Source organism: Asterias amurensis, chromosome 5 (assembly GCF_032118995.1).
Source record: "Asterias amurensis chromosome 5, ASM3211899v1".
Lineage (NCBI taxonomy): Eukaryota > Metazoa > Echinodermata > Asteroidea > Forcipulatida > Asteriidae > Asterias > Asterias amurensis.
In genome coordinates, this window is record NC_092652.1 from 261,219 (window position 1) to 275,807 (window position 14,589).

Genomic DNA, 14,589 nt, shown 5'->3' on the forward strand with positions numbered 1-14,589 from the left:
TCCCCGGGCAGGGAAAATGGAAGAGCGGCCATCTTGTTTTTCTAATAGTCAACTCTGGAAATCGCGTTTTGACGGTGCAAATCGACCAAGTTGAGAATCCTGAACAACTTTCCTGTGTGGAGTCATGCAAAATTCGCAAAACCTAGGGAATTACAACTTTTTGGTGCAAAAGTGACGTCATAATTTAACCGAAAATCGTCGATTACCGCCAAAGTAAAACATTGACTGGGTTCAAATTTACACCGGCACACTCGGGTGGGGTATCCGCAAGAAGTAATCACGCTAATTCGGCTTTTCGGGGTGTCTCGAAAATTAAAAAGGTTATTCCCCGGGCAGGGAAAAGGGAAGAGCGGCCATCTTGTTTTTCTAATAGTCAACTCTGGAAATCGCGTTTTGACGGTGCAAATCGACCAAGTTGAGCATCCTGAACAACTTTCCTGTGTGGAGTCGTGCAAAATTCGCAAAACCTTGGGAATTACAACTTTTTGGTGCAAAAGTGACGTCATAATTTAACCAAAAATCGTCGATTACCACCAAAGTAAAACATTGATTGGGTTCAAATTTGCACCGGCACACTCGGGTGGGGTTTCCGCAAGAAGTAATCACGCTAATTCGGCTTTTCGGGGTGACTCGAAAATTAAAAAAGGTATTCCCCGGGCAGGGAAAAGGGAAGAGCGGCCATCTTGTTTTTATAATAGTCAACTCTGGAAATCGCGTTTTGACGGTGCAAATCGACCAAGTTGAGCATCCTGAACAACTTTCCTGTGTGGAGTCATGCAAAATTCGCAAAACCTTGGGAATTACAACTTTTTGGTGCAAAAGTGACGTCATAATTTAACCAAAAATCGTCGATTACCACCAAAGTAAAACATTGATTGGGTTCAAATTTGCACCGGCACACTCGGGTGGGGTTTCCGCAAGAAGTAATCACGCTAATTCGGCTTTTCGGGGTGACTCGAAAATTAAAAAGGGTATTCCCCGGGCAGGGAAAAGGGAAGAGCGGCCATCTTGTTTTTCTAATAGTCAACTCTGGAAATCGCGTTTTGACGGTGCAAATCTACCAAGTTGAGCATCCTGAACAACTTTCCTGTGTGGAGTCATGCAAAATACGCAAAACCTTGGGAATTACAACTTTTTGGTGCAAAAGTGACGTCATAATTTGACAAAAAATCGTCGATTACCGCCAAAGTAAAACATTGACGGGGTTCAAATTTGCACCGGCACACTCGGGTGGGGTATCCGCAAGAAGTAATCACGCTAATTCGGCTTTTCGGGAGCTTGAAAATTAAAAAGTTTATTCCCCGGGCAGGGAAAAGGGAAGAGCGGCCTTCTTGTTTTTCTAATAGTCAACTCTGGAAATCGCGTTTTGACGGTGCAAATCGACCAAGTTGAGCATTCTGAACAACTTTCCTGTGTGGAGTCATGCAAACTTCGCAAAACCTTGGGAATTACAACTTTTTGGTGCAAAAGTGACGTCATAATTTAACCGAAAATCGTCGATTACCGCCAAAGTAAAACATTGACTGGGTTCAAATTTGCACCGGCACACTCGGGTGGGGAATCCGCAAGAAGTAATCACGCTAATTCGGATTTTCGGGGTGTCTCGAAAATTAAAAAGGTTATTCCCCGGGCAGGGAAAATGGAAGAGCGGCCATCTTGTTTTTCTAATAGTCAACTCTGGAAATCGCGTTTTGACGGTGCAAATCGACCAAGTTGAGCATCCTGAACAACTTTCCCGTGTGGAGTCATGCAAAATTCGCAAAACCTTGGGAATAACAACTTTTTGGTGCAAAAGTGACGTCATAATTTAACCAAAAATCGTCGATTACCACCAAAGTAAAACATTGATTGGGTTCAAATTTGCACCGGCACACTCGGGTGGGGTTTCCGCAAGAAGTAATCACGCTAATTCGGCTTTTCGGGGTGACTCGAAAATTAAAAAGGGTATTCCCCGGGCAGGGAAAAGGGAAGAGCGGCCATCTTGTTTTTCTAATAGTCAACTCTGGAAATCGCGTTTTGACGGTGCAAATCGACCAAGTTGAGCATCCTGAACAACTTTCCTGTGTGGAGTCATGCAAAATTCGCAAAACCTTGGGAATTACAACTTTTTGGTGCAAAAGTGACGTCATAATTTGACAAAAAATCGTCGATTACCGCCAAAGTAAAACATTGACGGGGTTCAAATTTGCACCGGCACACTCGGGTGGGGTATCCGCAAGAAGTAATCACGCTAATTCGGCTTTTCGGGAGCTTGAAAATTAAAAAGTTTATTCCCCGGGCAGGGAAAAGGGAAGAGCGGCCTTCTTGTTTTTCTAATAGTCAACTCTGGAAATCGCGTTTTGACGGTGCAAATCGACCAAGTTGAGCATCCTGAACAACTTTCCTGTGTGGAGTCATGCAAAATTCGCAAAACCTAGGGAATTACAACTTTTTGGTGCAAAAGTGACGTCATAATTTAACCGAAAATCGTCGATTACCGCCAAAGTAAAACATTGACTGGGTTCAAATTTGCACCGGCACACTCGGGTGGGGAATCCGCAAGAAGTAATCACGCTAATTCGGCTTTTCGGGGTGTCTCGAAAATTAAAAAGGTTATTCCCCGGGCAGGGAAAATGGAAGAGCGGCCATCTTGTTTTTCTAATAGTCAACTCTGGAAATCGCGTTTTGACGGTGCAAATCGACCAAGTTGAGAATCCTGAACAACTTTCCTGTGTGGAGTCATGCAAAATTCGCAAAACCTAGGGAATTACAACTTTTTGGTGCAAAAGTGACGTCATAATTTAACCGAAAATCGTCGATTACCGCCAAAGTAAAACATTGACTGGGTTCAAATTTACACCGGCACACTCGGGTGGGGTATCCGCAAGAAGTAATCACGCTAATTCGGCTTTTCGGGGTGTCTCGAAAATTAAAAAGGTTATTCCCCGGGCAGGGAAAAGGGAAGAGCGGCCATCTTGTTTTTCTAATAGTCAACTCTGGAAATCGCGTTTTGACGGTGCAAATCGACCAAGTTGAGCATCCTGAACAACTTTCCTGTGTGGAGTCGTGCAAAATTCGCAAAACCTTGGGAATTACAACTTTTTGGTGCAAAAGTGACGTCATAATTTAACCAAAAATCGTCGATTACCACCAAAGTAAAACATTGATTGGGTTCAAATTTGCACCGGCACACTCGGGTGGGGTTTCCGCAAGAAGTAATCACGCTAATTCGGCTTTTCGGGGTGACTCGAAAATTAAAAAAGGTATTCCCCGGGCAGGGAAAAGGGAAGAGCGGCCATCTTGTTTTTATAATAGTCAACTCTGGAAATCGCGTTTTGACGGTGCAAATCGACCAAGTTGAGCATCCTGAACAACTTTCCTGTGTGGAGTCATGCAAAATTCGCAAAACCTTGGGAATTACAACTTTTTGGTGCAAAAGTGACGTCATAATTTAACCAAAAATCGTCGATTACCACCAAAGTAAAACATTGATTGGGTTCAAATTTGCACCGGCACACTCGGGTGGGGTTTCCGCAAGAAGTAATCACGCTAATTCGGCTTTTCGGGGTGACTCGAAAATTAAAAAGGGTATTCCCCGGGCAGGGAAAAGGGAAGAGCGGCCATCTTGTTTTTCTAATAGTCAACTCTGGAAATCGCGTTTTGACGGTGCAAATCTACCAAGTTGAGCATCCTGAACAACTTTCCTGTGTGGAGTCATGCAAAATACGCAAAACCTTGGGAATTACAACTTTTTGGTGCAAAAGTGACGTCATAATTTGACAAAAAATCGTCGATTACCGCCAAAGTAAAACATTGACGGGGTTCAAATTTGCACCGGCACACTCGGGTTGGGTATCCGCAAGAAGTAATCACGCTAATTCGGCTTTTCGGGAGCTTGAAAATTAAAAAGTTTATTCCCCGGGCAGGGAAAAGGGAAGAGCGGCCTTCTTGTTTTTCTAATAGTCAACTCTGGAAATCGCGTTTTGACGGTGCAAATCGACCAAGTTGAGCATCCTGAACAACTTTCCTGTGTGGAGTCATGCAAAATTCGCAAAACCTAGGGAATTACAACTTTTTGGTGCAAAAGTGACGTCATAATTTAACCGAAAATCGTCGATTACCGCCAAAGTAAAACATTGACTGGGTTCAAATTTGCACCGGCACACTCGGGTGGGGAATCCGCAAGAAGTAATCACGCTAATTCGGATTTTCGGGGTGTCTCGAAAATTAAAAAGGTTATTCCCCGGGCAGGGAAAATGGAAGAGCGGCCATCTTGTTTTTCTAATAGTCAACTCTGGAAATCGCGTTTTGACGGTGCAAATCGACCAAGTTGAGCATCCTGAACAACTTTCCCGTGTGGAGTCATGCAAAATTCGCAAAACCTTGGGAATTACAACTTTTTGGTGCAAAAGTGACGTCATAATTTAACCAAAAATCGTCGATTACCACCAAAGTAAAACATTGATTGGGTTCAAATTTGCACCGGCACACTCGGGTGGGGTTTCCGCAAGAAATAATCACGCTAATTCGGCTTTTCGGGGTGACTCGAAAATTAAAAAGGGTATTCCCCGGGCAGGGAAAATGGAAGAGCGGCCATCTTGTTTTTATAATAGTCAACTCTGGAAATCGCGTTTTGACGGTGCAAATCGACCAAGTTGAGAATCCTGAACAACTTTCCTGTGTGGAGTCATGCAAAATTCGCAAAACCTAGGGAATTACAACTTTTTGGTGCAAAAGTGACGTCATAATTTAACCGAAAATCGTCGATTACCGCCAAAGTAAAACATTGACTGGGTTCAAATTTACACCGGCACACTCGGGTGGGGTATTCGCAAGAAGTAATCACGCTAATTCGGCTTTTCGGGGTGTCTCGAAAATTAAAAAGGTTATTCCCCGGGCAGGGAAAAGGGAAGAGCGGCCATCTTGTTTTTCTAATAGTCAACTCTGGAAATCGCGTTTTGACGGTGCAAATCGACCAAGTTGAGCATCCTGAACAACTTTCCTGTGTGGAGTCATGCAAAATTCGCAAAACCTTGGGAATTACAACTTTTTGGTGCAAAAGTGACGTCATAATTTAACCAAAAATCGTCGATTACCACCAAAGTAAAACATTGATTGGGTTCAAATTTGCACCGGCACACTCGGGTGGGGTTTCCGCTAGAAGTAATCACGCTAATTCGGCTTTTCGGGGTGACTCGAAAATTAAAAAAGGTATTCCCCGGGCAGGGAAAAGGGAAGAGCGGCCATCTTGTTTTTATAATAGTCAACTCTGGAAATCGCGTTTTGACGGTGCAAATCGACCAAGTTGAGCATCCTGAACAACTTTCCTGTGTGGAGTCATGCAAAATTCGCAAAACCTTGGGAATTACAACTTTTTGGTGCAAAAGTGACGTCATAATTTAACCAAAAATCGTCGATTACCACCAAAGTAAAACATTGATTGGGTTCAAATTTGCACCGGCACACTCGGGTGGGGTTTCCGCAAGAAGTAATCACGCTAATTCGGCTTTTCGGGGTGACTCGAAAATTAAAAAGGGTATTCCCCGGGCAGGGAAAAGGGAAGAGCGGCCATCTTGTTTTTCTAATAGTCAACTCTGGAAATCGCGTTTTGACGGTGCAAATCGACCAAGTTGAGCATCCTGAACAACTTTCCTGTGTGGAGTCATGCAAAATACGCAAAACCTTGGGAATTACAACTTTTTGGTGCAAAAGTGACGTCATAATTTGACAAAAAATCGTCGATTACCGCCAAAGTAAAACATTGACGGGGTTCAAATTTGCACCGGCACACTCGGGTGGGGTATCCGCAAGAAGTAATCACGCTAATTCGGCTTTTCGGGAGCTTGAAAATTAAAAAGTTTATTCCCCGGGCAGGGAAAAGGGAAGAGCGGCCTTCTTGTTTTTCTAATAGTCAACTCTGGAAATCGCGTTTTGACGGTGCAAATCGACCAAGTTGAGCATCCTGAACAACTTTCCTGTGTGGAGTCATGCAAAATTCGCAAAACCTAGGGAATTACAACTTTTTGGTGCAAAAGTGACGTCATAATTTAACCGAAAATCGTCGATTACCGCCAAAGTAAAACATTGACTGGGTTCAAATTTGCACCGGCACACTCGGGTGGGGAATCCGCAAGAAGTAATCACGCTAATTCGGATTTTCGGGGTGTCTCGAAAATTAAAAAGGTTATTCCCCGGGCAGGGAAAATGGAAGAGCGGCCATCTTGTTTTTCTAATAGTCAACTCTGGAAATCGCGTTTTGACGGTGCAAATCGACCAAGTTGAGCATCCTGAACAACTTTCCCGTGTGGAGTCATGCAAAATTCGCAAAACCTTGGGAATTACAACTTTTTGGTGCAAAAGTGACGTCATAATTTAACCAAAAATCGTCGATTACCACCAAAGTAAAACATTGATTGGGTTCAAATTTGCACCGGCACACTCGGGTGGGGTTTCCGCAAGAAGTAATCACGCTAATTCGGCTTTTCGGGGTGACTCGAAAATTAAAAAGGGTATTCCCCGGGCAGGGAAAAGGGAAGAGCGGCCATCTTGTTTTTATAATAGTCAACTCTGGAAATCGCGTTTTGACGGTGCAAATCGACCAAGTTGAGCATCCTGAACAACTTTCCTGTGTGGAGTCATGCAAAATTCGCAAAACCTAGGGAATTACAACTTTTTGGTGCAAAAGTGACGTCATAATTTAACCGAAAATCGTCGATTACCGCCAAAGTAAAACATTGACTGGGTTCAAATTTGCACCGGCACACTCGGGTGGGGAATCCGCAAGAAGTAATCACGCTAATTCGGATTTTCGGGGTGTCTCGAAAATTAAAAAGGTTATTCCCCGGGCAGGGAAAATGGAAGAGCGGCCATCTTGTTTTTCTAATAGTCAACTCTGGAAATCGCGTTTTGACGGTGCAAATCGACCAAGTTGAGCATCCTGAACAACTTTCCCGTGTGGAGTCATGCAAAATTCGCAAAACCTTGGGAATTACAACTTTTTGGTGCAAAAGTGACGTCATAATTTAACCAAAAATCGTCGATTACCACCAAAGTAAAACATTGATTGGGTTTAAATTTGCACCGGCACACTCGGGTGGGGTATCCGCAAGAAGTAATCACGCTAATTCGGCTTTTCGGGGTGGCTCGAAAATTAAAAAGTTATTCTCCGGTCAGGGAAAATGGAAGAGCGGCCATCTTGTTTTTCTAATATTCAACTCTGGAAATCGCGTTTTGACGGTGCAAATCGACCAAGTTGAGCATCCTGAACAACTTTCCTGTGTGGAGTCATGCAAAATTCGCAAAACCTTGGGAATTACAACTTTTTGGTGCAAAAGTGACGTCATAATTTGACAAAAAATCGTCGATTACCGCCAAAGTAAAACATTGACGGGGGTCAAATTTGCACCGGCACACTCGGGTGGGGTATCCGCAAGAAGTAATCACGCTAATTCGGCTTTTCGGGAGCTTGAAAATTAAAAAGTTTATTCCCCGGGCAGGGAAAAGGGAAGGGCGGCCATCTTGTTTTTCTAATAGTCAACTCTGGAAATCGCGTTTTGACGGTGCAAATCGACCAAGTTGAGCATCCTGAACAACTTTCCTGTGTGGAGTCATGCAAAATTCGCAAAACCTTGGGAATTACAACTTTTTGGTGCAAAAGTGACGTCATAATTTAACCAAAAATCGTCGATTACCACCAAAGTAAAACATTGACTGGGTTCAAATTTGCACCGGCACACTCGGGTGGGGTTTCCGCAAGAAGTAATCACGCTAATTCGGCTTTTCGGGGTGACTCGAAAATTAAAAAGGGTATTCCCCGGGCAGGGAAAAGGGAAGAGCGGCCATCTTGTTTTTATAATAGTCAACTCTGGAAATCGCGTTTTGACGGTGCAAATCGACCAAGTTGAGCATCCTGAACAACTTTCCTGTGTGGAGTCATGCAAAATTCGCAAAACCTTGGGAATTACAACTTTTTGGTGCAAAAGTGACGTCATAATTTAACCAAAAATCGTCGATTACCACCAAAGTAAAACATTGATTGGGTTCAAATTTGCACCGGCACACTCGGGTGGGGTTTCCGCAAGAAGTAATCACGCTAATTCGGCTTTTCGGGGTGACTCGAAAATTAAAAAGGGTATTCCCCGGGCAGGGAAAAGGGAAGAGCGGCCATCTTGTTTTTCTAATATTCAACTCTGGAAATCGCGTTTTGACGGTGCAAATCGACCAAGTTGAGCATCCTGAACAACTTTCCTGTGTGGAGTCATGCAAAATTCGCAAAACCTTGGGAATTACAACTTTTTTGTGCAAAAGTGACGTCATAATTTGACAAAAAATCGTCGATTACCGCCAAAGTAAAACATTGACGGGGTTCAAATTTGCACCGGCACACTCGGGTGGGGTATCCGCAAGAAGTAATCACGCTAATTCGGCTTTTCGGGAGCTCGAAAATTAAAAAGTTTATTCCCCGGGCAGGGAAAAGGGAAGAGCGGCCATCTTGTTTTTCTAATAGTCAACTCTGGAAATCGCGTTTTGACGGTGCAAATCGACCAAGTTGAGCATCCTGAACAACTTTCCTGTGTGGAGTCATGCAAAATTCGCTAAACCTTGGGAATTACAACTTTTTGGTGCAAAAGTGACGTCATAATTTAACCAAAAATCGTCGATTACCACCAAAGTAAAACATTGATTGGGTTCAAATTTGCACCGGCACACTCGGGTGGGGTATCCGCAAGAAGTAATCACGCTAATTCGGCTTTTCGGGAGCTCGAAAATTAAAAAGTTAATTCCCCGGGCAGGGAAAAGGGAAGAGCGGCCATCTTGTTTTTCTAATAGTCATTTCTGGAAATCGCGTTTTGACGGTGCAAATCGACCAAGTTGAGCATCCTGAACAACTTTCCTGTGTGGAGTCATGCAAAATTCGCAAAACCTAGGGAATTACAACTTTTTGGTGCAAAAGTGACGTCATAATTTAACCAAAAATCGTCGATTACCACCAAAGTAAAACATTGATTGGGTTCAAATTTGCACCGGCACACTCGGGTGGGGTATCCGCAAAAAGTAATCACGCTAATTCGGCTTTTCGGGAGCTCGAAAATTAAAAAGTTTATTCCCCGGGCAGGGAAAAGGGAAGAGCGGCCATCTTGTTTTTCTAATAGTCAACTCTGGAAATCGCGTTTTGACGGTGCAAATCGACCAAGTTGAGCATCCTGAACAACTTTCCTGTGTGGAGTCATGCAAAATTCGCAAAACCTTGGGAATTACAACTTTTTGGTGCAAAAGTGACGTCATAATTTAACCAAAAATCGTCGATTACCACCAAAGTAAAACATTGATTGGGTTCAAATTTGCACCGGCACACTCGGGTGGGGTATCCGCAAGAAGTAATCACGCTAATTCGGCTTTTCGGGAGCTCGAAAATTAAAAAGTTTATTCCCCGGGCAGGGAAAAGGGAAGAGCGGCCATCTTGTTTTTCTAATAGTCAACTCTGGAAATCGCGTATTGACGGTGCAAATCGACCAAGTTGAGCATCCTGAACAACTTTCCTGTGTGGAGTCATGCAAAATTCGCAAAACCTTGGGAATTACAACTTTTTGGTGCAAAAGTGACGTCATAATTTAACCAAAAATCGCCGATTACCACCAAAGTAAAACATTGACTGGGTTCAAATTTGCACCGGCACACTCGGGTGGGGTATCCGCAAGAAGTAATCACGCTAATTCGGTTTTTCGGGGTGGCTCGAAAATTAAAAAGTTATTCTCCGGTCAGGGAAAAGGGAAGAGCGGCCATTTTGTTTTTCTAATAGTCAACTCTGGAAATCGCGTTTTGACGGTGCAAATCGACCAAGTTGAGCATCCTGAACAACTTTCCTGTGTGGAGTTATGCAAAATTCGGAAAACCTTGGGAATTACAACTTTTTGGTGCAAAAGTGACGTCATCATTTGACAAAAAAATCGTCGATTACCGCCAAAGTAAAACATTGACTGGGTTCAAATTTGCACCGGCACACTCGGGTGGGGTATCCGCAAGAAGTAATCACGCTAATTCGGCTTTTCGGGGTGTCTCGAAAATTAAAAAGGTTATTTCCCGTTCAGGGAAAAGGGAAGAGCGGCCATCTTGTTTTTCTAATAGTCAACTTCGGAAATCGCGTTTTGACGGTGCAAATCGACCAAGTTGAGCATCCTGAACAACTTTCCTGTGTGGAGTCATGCAAAATTCGCAAAACCTTGGGAATTACAACTTTTTGGTGCAAAAGTGACGTCATAATTTAACCAAAAATCGTCGATTACCACCAAAGTAAAACATTGATTGGGTTCAAATTTGCACCGGCACACTCGGGTGGGGTTTCCGCAAGAAGTAATCACGCTAATTCGGCTTTTCGGGGTGACTCGAAAATTAAAAAGGGTATTCCCCGGGCAGGGAAAAGGGAAGAGCGGCCATCTTGTTTTTCTAATAGTCAACTCTGGAAATCGCGTTTTGACGGTGCAAATCGACCAAGTTGAGCATCCTGAACAACTTTCCTGTGTGGAGTCATGCAAAATACGCAAAACCTTGGGAATTACAACTTTTTGGTGCAAAAGTGACGTCATAATTTGACAAAAAATCGTCGATTACCGCCAAAGTAAAACATTGACGGGGTTCAAATTTGCACCGGCACACTCGGGTGGGGTATCCGCAAGAAGTAATCACGCTAATTCGGCTTTTCGGGAGCTTGAAAATTAAAAAGTTTATTCCCCGGGCAGGGAAAAGGGAAGAGCGGCCTTCTTGTTTTTCTAATAGTCAACTCTGGAAATCGCGTTTTGACGGTGCAAATCGACCAAGTTGAGCATCCTGAACAACTTTCCTGTGTGGAGTCATGCAAAATTCGCAAAACCTAGGGAATTACAACTTTTTGGTGCAAAAGTGACGTCATAATTTAACCGAAAATCGTCGATTACCGCCAAAGTAAAACATTGACTGGGTTCAAATTTGCACCGGCACACTCGGGTGGGGAATCCGCAAGAAGTAATCACGCTAATTCGGCTTTTCGGGGTGTCTCGAAAATTAAAAAGGTTATTCCCCGGGCAGGGAAAATGGAAGAGCGGCCATCTTGTTTTTCTAATAGTCAACTCTGGAAATCGCGTTTTGACGGTGCAAATCGACCAAGTTGAGCATCCTGAACAACTTTCCCGTGTGGAGTCATGCAAAATTCGCAAAACCTTGGGAATTACAACTTTTTGGTTCAAAAGTGACGTCATAATTTAACCAAAAATCGTCGATTACCACCAAAGTAAAACATTGATTGGGTTCAAATTTGCACCGGCACACTCGGGTGGGGTTTCCGCAAGAAGTAATCACGCTAATTCGGCTTTTCGGGGTGACTCGAAAATTAAAAAGGGTATTCCCCGGGCAGGGAAAAGGGAAGAGCGGCCATCTTGTTTTTATAATAGTCAACTCTGGAAATCGCGTTTTGACGGTGCAAATCGACCAAGTTGAGCATCCTGAACAACTTTCCTGTGTGGAGTCATGCAAAATTCGCAAAACCTTGGGAATTACAACTTTTTGGTGCAAAAGTGACGTCATAATTTAACCAAAAATCGTCGATTACCACCAAAGTAAAACATTGATTGGGTTCAAATTTGCACCGGCACACTCGGGTGGGGTATCCGCAAGAAGTAATCACGCTAATTCGGCTTTTCGGGGTGGCTCGAAAATTAAAAAGTTATTCTCCGGTCAGGGAAAATGGAAGAGCGGCCATCTTGTTTTTCTAATATTCAACTCTGGAAATCGCGTTTTGACGGTGCAAATGGACCAAGTTGAGCATCCTGAACAACTTTCCTGTGTGGAGTCATGCAAAATTCGCAAAACCTTGGGAATTACAACTTTTTGGTGCAAAAGTGACGTCATAATTTGACAAAAAATCGTCGATTACCGCCAAAGTAAAACATTGACGGGGTTCAAATTTGCACCGGCACACTCGGGTGGGGTTTCCGCAAGAAGTAATCACGCTAATTCGGCTTTTCGGGGTGACTCGAAAATTAAAAAGGGTATTCCCCGGGCAGGGAAAAGGGAAGAGCGGCCATCTTGTTTTTATAATAGTCAACTCTGGAAATCGCGTTTTGACGGTGCAAATCGACCAAGTTGAGCATCCTGAACAACTTTCCTGTGTGGAGTCATGCAAAATTCGCAAAACCTTGGGAATTACAACTTTTTGGTGCAAAAGTGACGTCATAATTTAACCAAAAATCGTCGATTACCACCAAAGTAAAACATTGATTGGGTTCAAATTTGCACCGGCACACTCGGGTGGGGTATCCGCAAGAAGTAATCACGCTAATTCGGCTTTTCGGGGTGGCTCGAAAATTAAAAAGTTATTCTCCGGTCAGGGAAAATGGAAGAGCGGCCATCTTGTTTTTCTAATATTCAACTCTGGAAATCGCGTTTTGACGGTGCAAATGGACCAAGTTGAGCATCCTGAACAACTTTCCTGTGTGGAGTCATGCAAAATTCGCAAAACCTTGGGAATTACAACTTTTTGGTGCAAAAGTGACGTCATAATTTGACAAAAAATCGTCGATTACCGCCAAAGTAAAACATTGACGGGGTTCAAATTTGCACCGGCACACTCGGGTGGGGTATCCGCAAGAAGTAATCACGCTAATTCGGCTTTTCGGGAGCTTGAAAATTAAAAAGTTTATTCCCCGGGCAGGGAAAAGGGAAGAGCGGCCATCTTGTTTTTCTAATAGTCATTTCTGGAAATCGCGTTTTGACGGTGCAAATCGACCAAGTTGAGCATCCTGAACAACTTTCCTGTGTGGAGTTATGCAAAATTCGGAAAACCTTGGGAATTACAACTTTTTGGTGCAAAAGTGACGTCATCATTTGACAAAAAAATCGTCGATTACCACCAAAGTAAAACATTGACTGGGTTCAAATTTGCACCGGCACACTCGGGTGGGGTATCCGCAAGAAGTAATCACGCTAATTCGGTTTTTCGGGGTGGCTCGAAAATTAAAAAGTTATTCTCCGGTCAGGGAAAAGGGAAGAGCGGCCATTTTGTTTTTCTAATAGTCAACTCTGGAAATCGCGTTTTGACGGTGCAAATCGACCAAGTTGAGCATCCTGAACAACTTTCCTGTGTGGAGTTATGCAAAATTCGGAAAACCTTGGGAATTACAACTTTTTGGTGCAAAAGTGACGTCATCATTTGACAAAAAAATCGTCGATTACCGCCAAAGTAAAACATTGACTGGGTTCAAATTTGCACCGGCACACTCGGGTGGGGTATCCGCAAGAAGTAATCACGCTAATTCGGCTTTTCGGGGTGTCTCGAAAATTAAAAAGGTTATTTCCCGTTCAGGGAAAAGGGAAGAGCGGCCATCTTGTTTTTCTAATAGTCAACTTCGGAAATCGCGTTTTGACGGTGCAAATCGACCAAGTTGAGCATCCTGAACAACTTTCCTGTGTGGAGTCATGCAAAATTCGCAAAACCTTGGGAATTACAACTTTTTGGTGCAAAAGTGACGTCATAATTTAACCAAAAATCGTCGATTACCACCAAAGTAAAACATTGATTGGGTTCAAATTTGCACCGGCACACTCGGGTGGGGTTTCCGCAAGAAGTAATCACGCTAATTCGGCTTTTCGGGGTGTCTCGAAAATTAAAAAGGTTATTCCCCGGGCAGGGAAAATGGAAGAGCGGCCATCTTGTTTTTCTAATAGTCAACTCTGGAAATCGCGTTTTGACGGTGCAAATCGACCAAGTTGAGCATCCTGAACAACTTTCCCGTGTGGAGTCATGCAAAATTCGCAAAACCTTGGGAATTACAACTTTTTGGTTCAAAAGTGACGTCATAATTTAACCAAAAATCGTCGATTACCACCAAAGTAAAACATTGATTGGGTTCAAATTTGCACCGGCACACTCGGGTGGGGTTTCCGCAAGAAGTAATCACGCTAATTCGGCTTTTCGGGGTGACTCGAAAATTAAAAAGGGTATTCCCCGGGCAGGGAAAAGGGAAGAGCGGCCATCTTGTTTTTATAATAGTCAACTCTGGAAATCGCGTTTTGACGGTGCAAATCGACCAAGTTGAGCATCCTGAACAACTTTCCTGTGTGGAGTCATGCAAAATTCGCAAAACCTTGGGAATTACAACTTTTTGGTGCAAAAGTGACGTCATAATTTAACCAAAAATCGTCGATTACCACCAAAGTAAAACATTGATTGGGTTCAAATTTGCACCGGCACACTCGGGTGGGGTATCCGCAAGAAGTAATCACGCTAATTCGGCTTTTCGGGGTGGCTCGAAAATTAAAAAGTTATTCTCCGGTCAGGGAAAATGGAAGAGCGGCCATCTTGTTTTTCTAATATTCAACTCTGGAAATCGCGTTTTGACGGTGCAAATGGACCAAGTTGAGCATCCTGAACAACTTTCCTGTGTGGAGTCATGCAAAATTCGCAAAACCTTGGGAATTACAACTTTTTGGTGCAAAAGTGACGTCATAATTTGACAAAAAATCGTCGATTACCGCCAAAGTAAAACATTGACGGGGTTCAAATTTGCACCGGCACACTCGGGTGGGGTATCCGCAAGAAGTAATCACGCTAATTCGGCTTTTCGGGAGCTTGAAAATTAA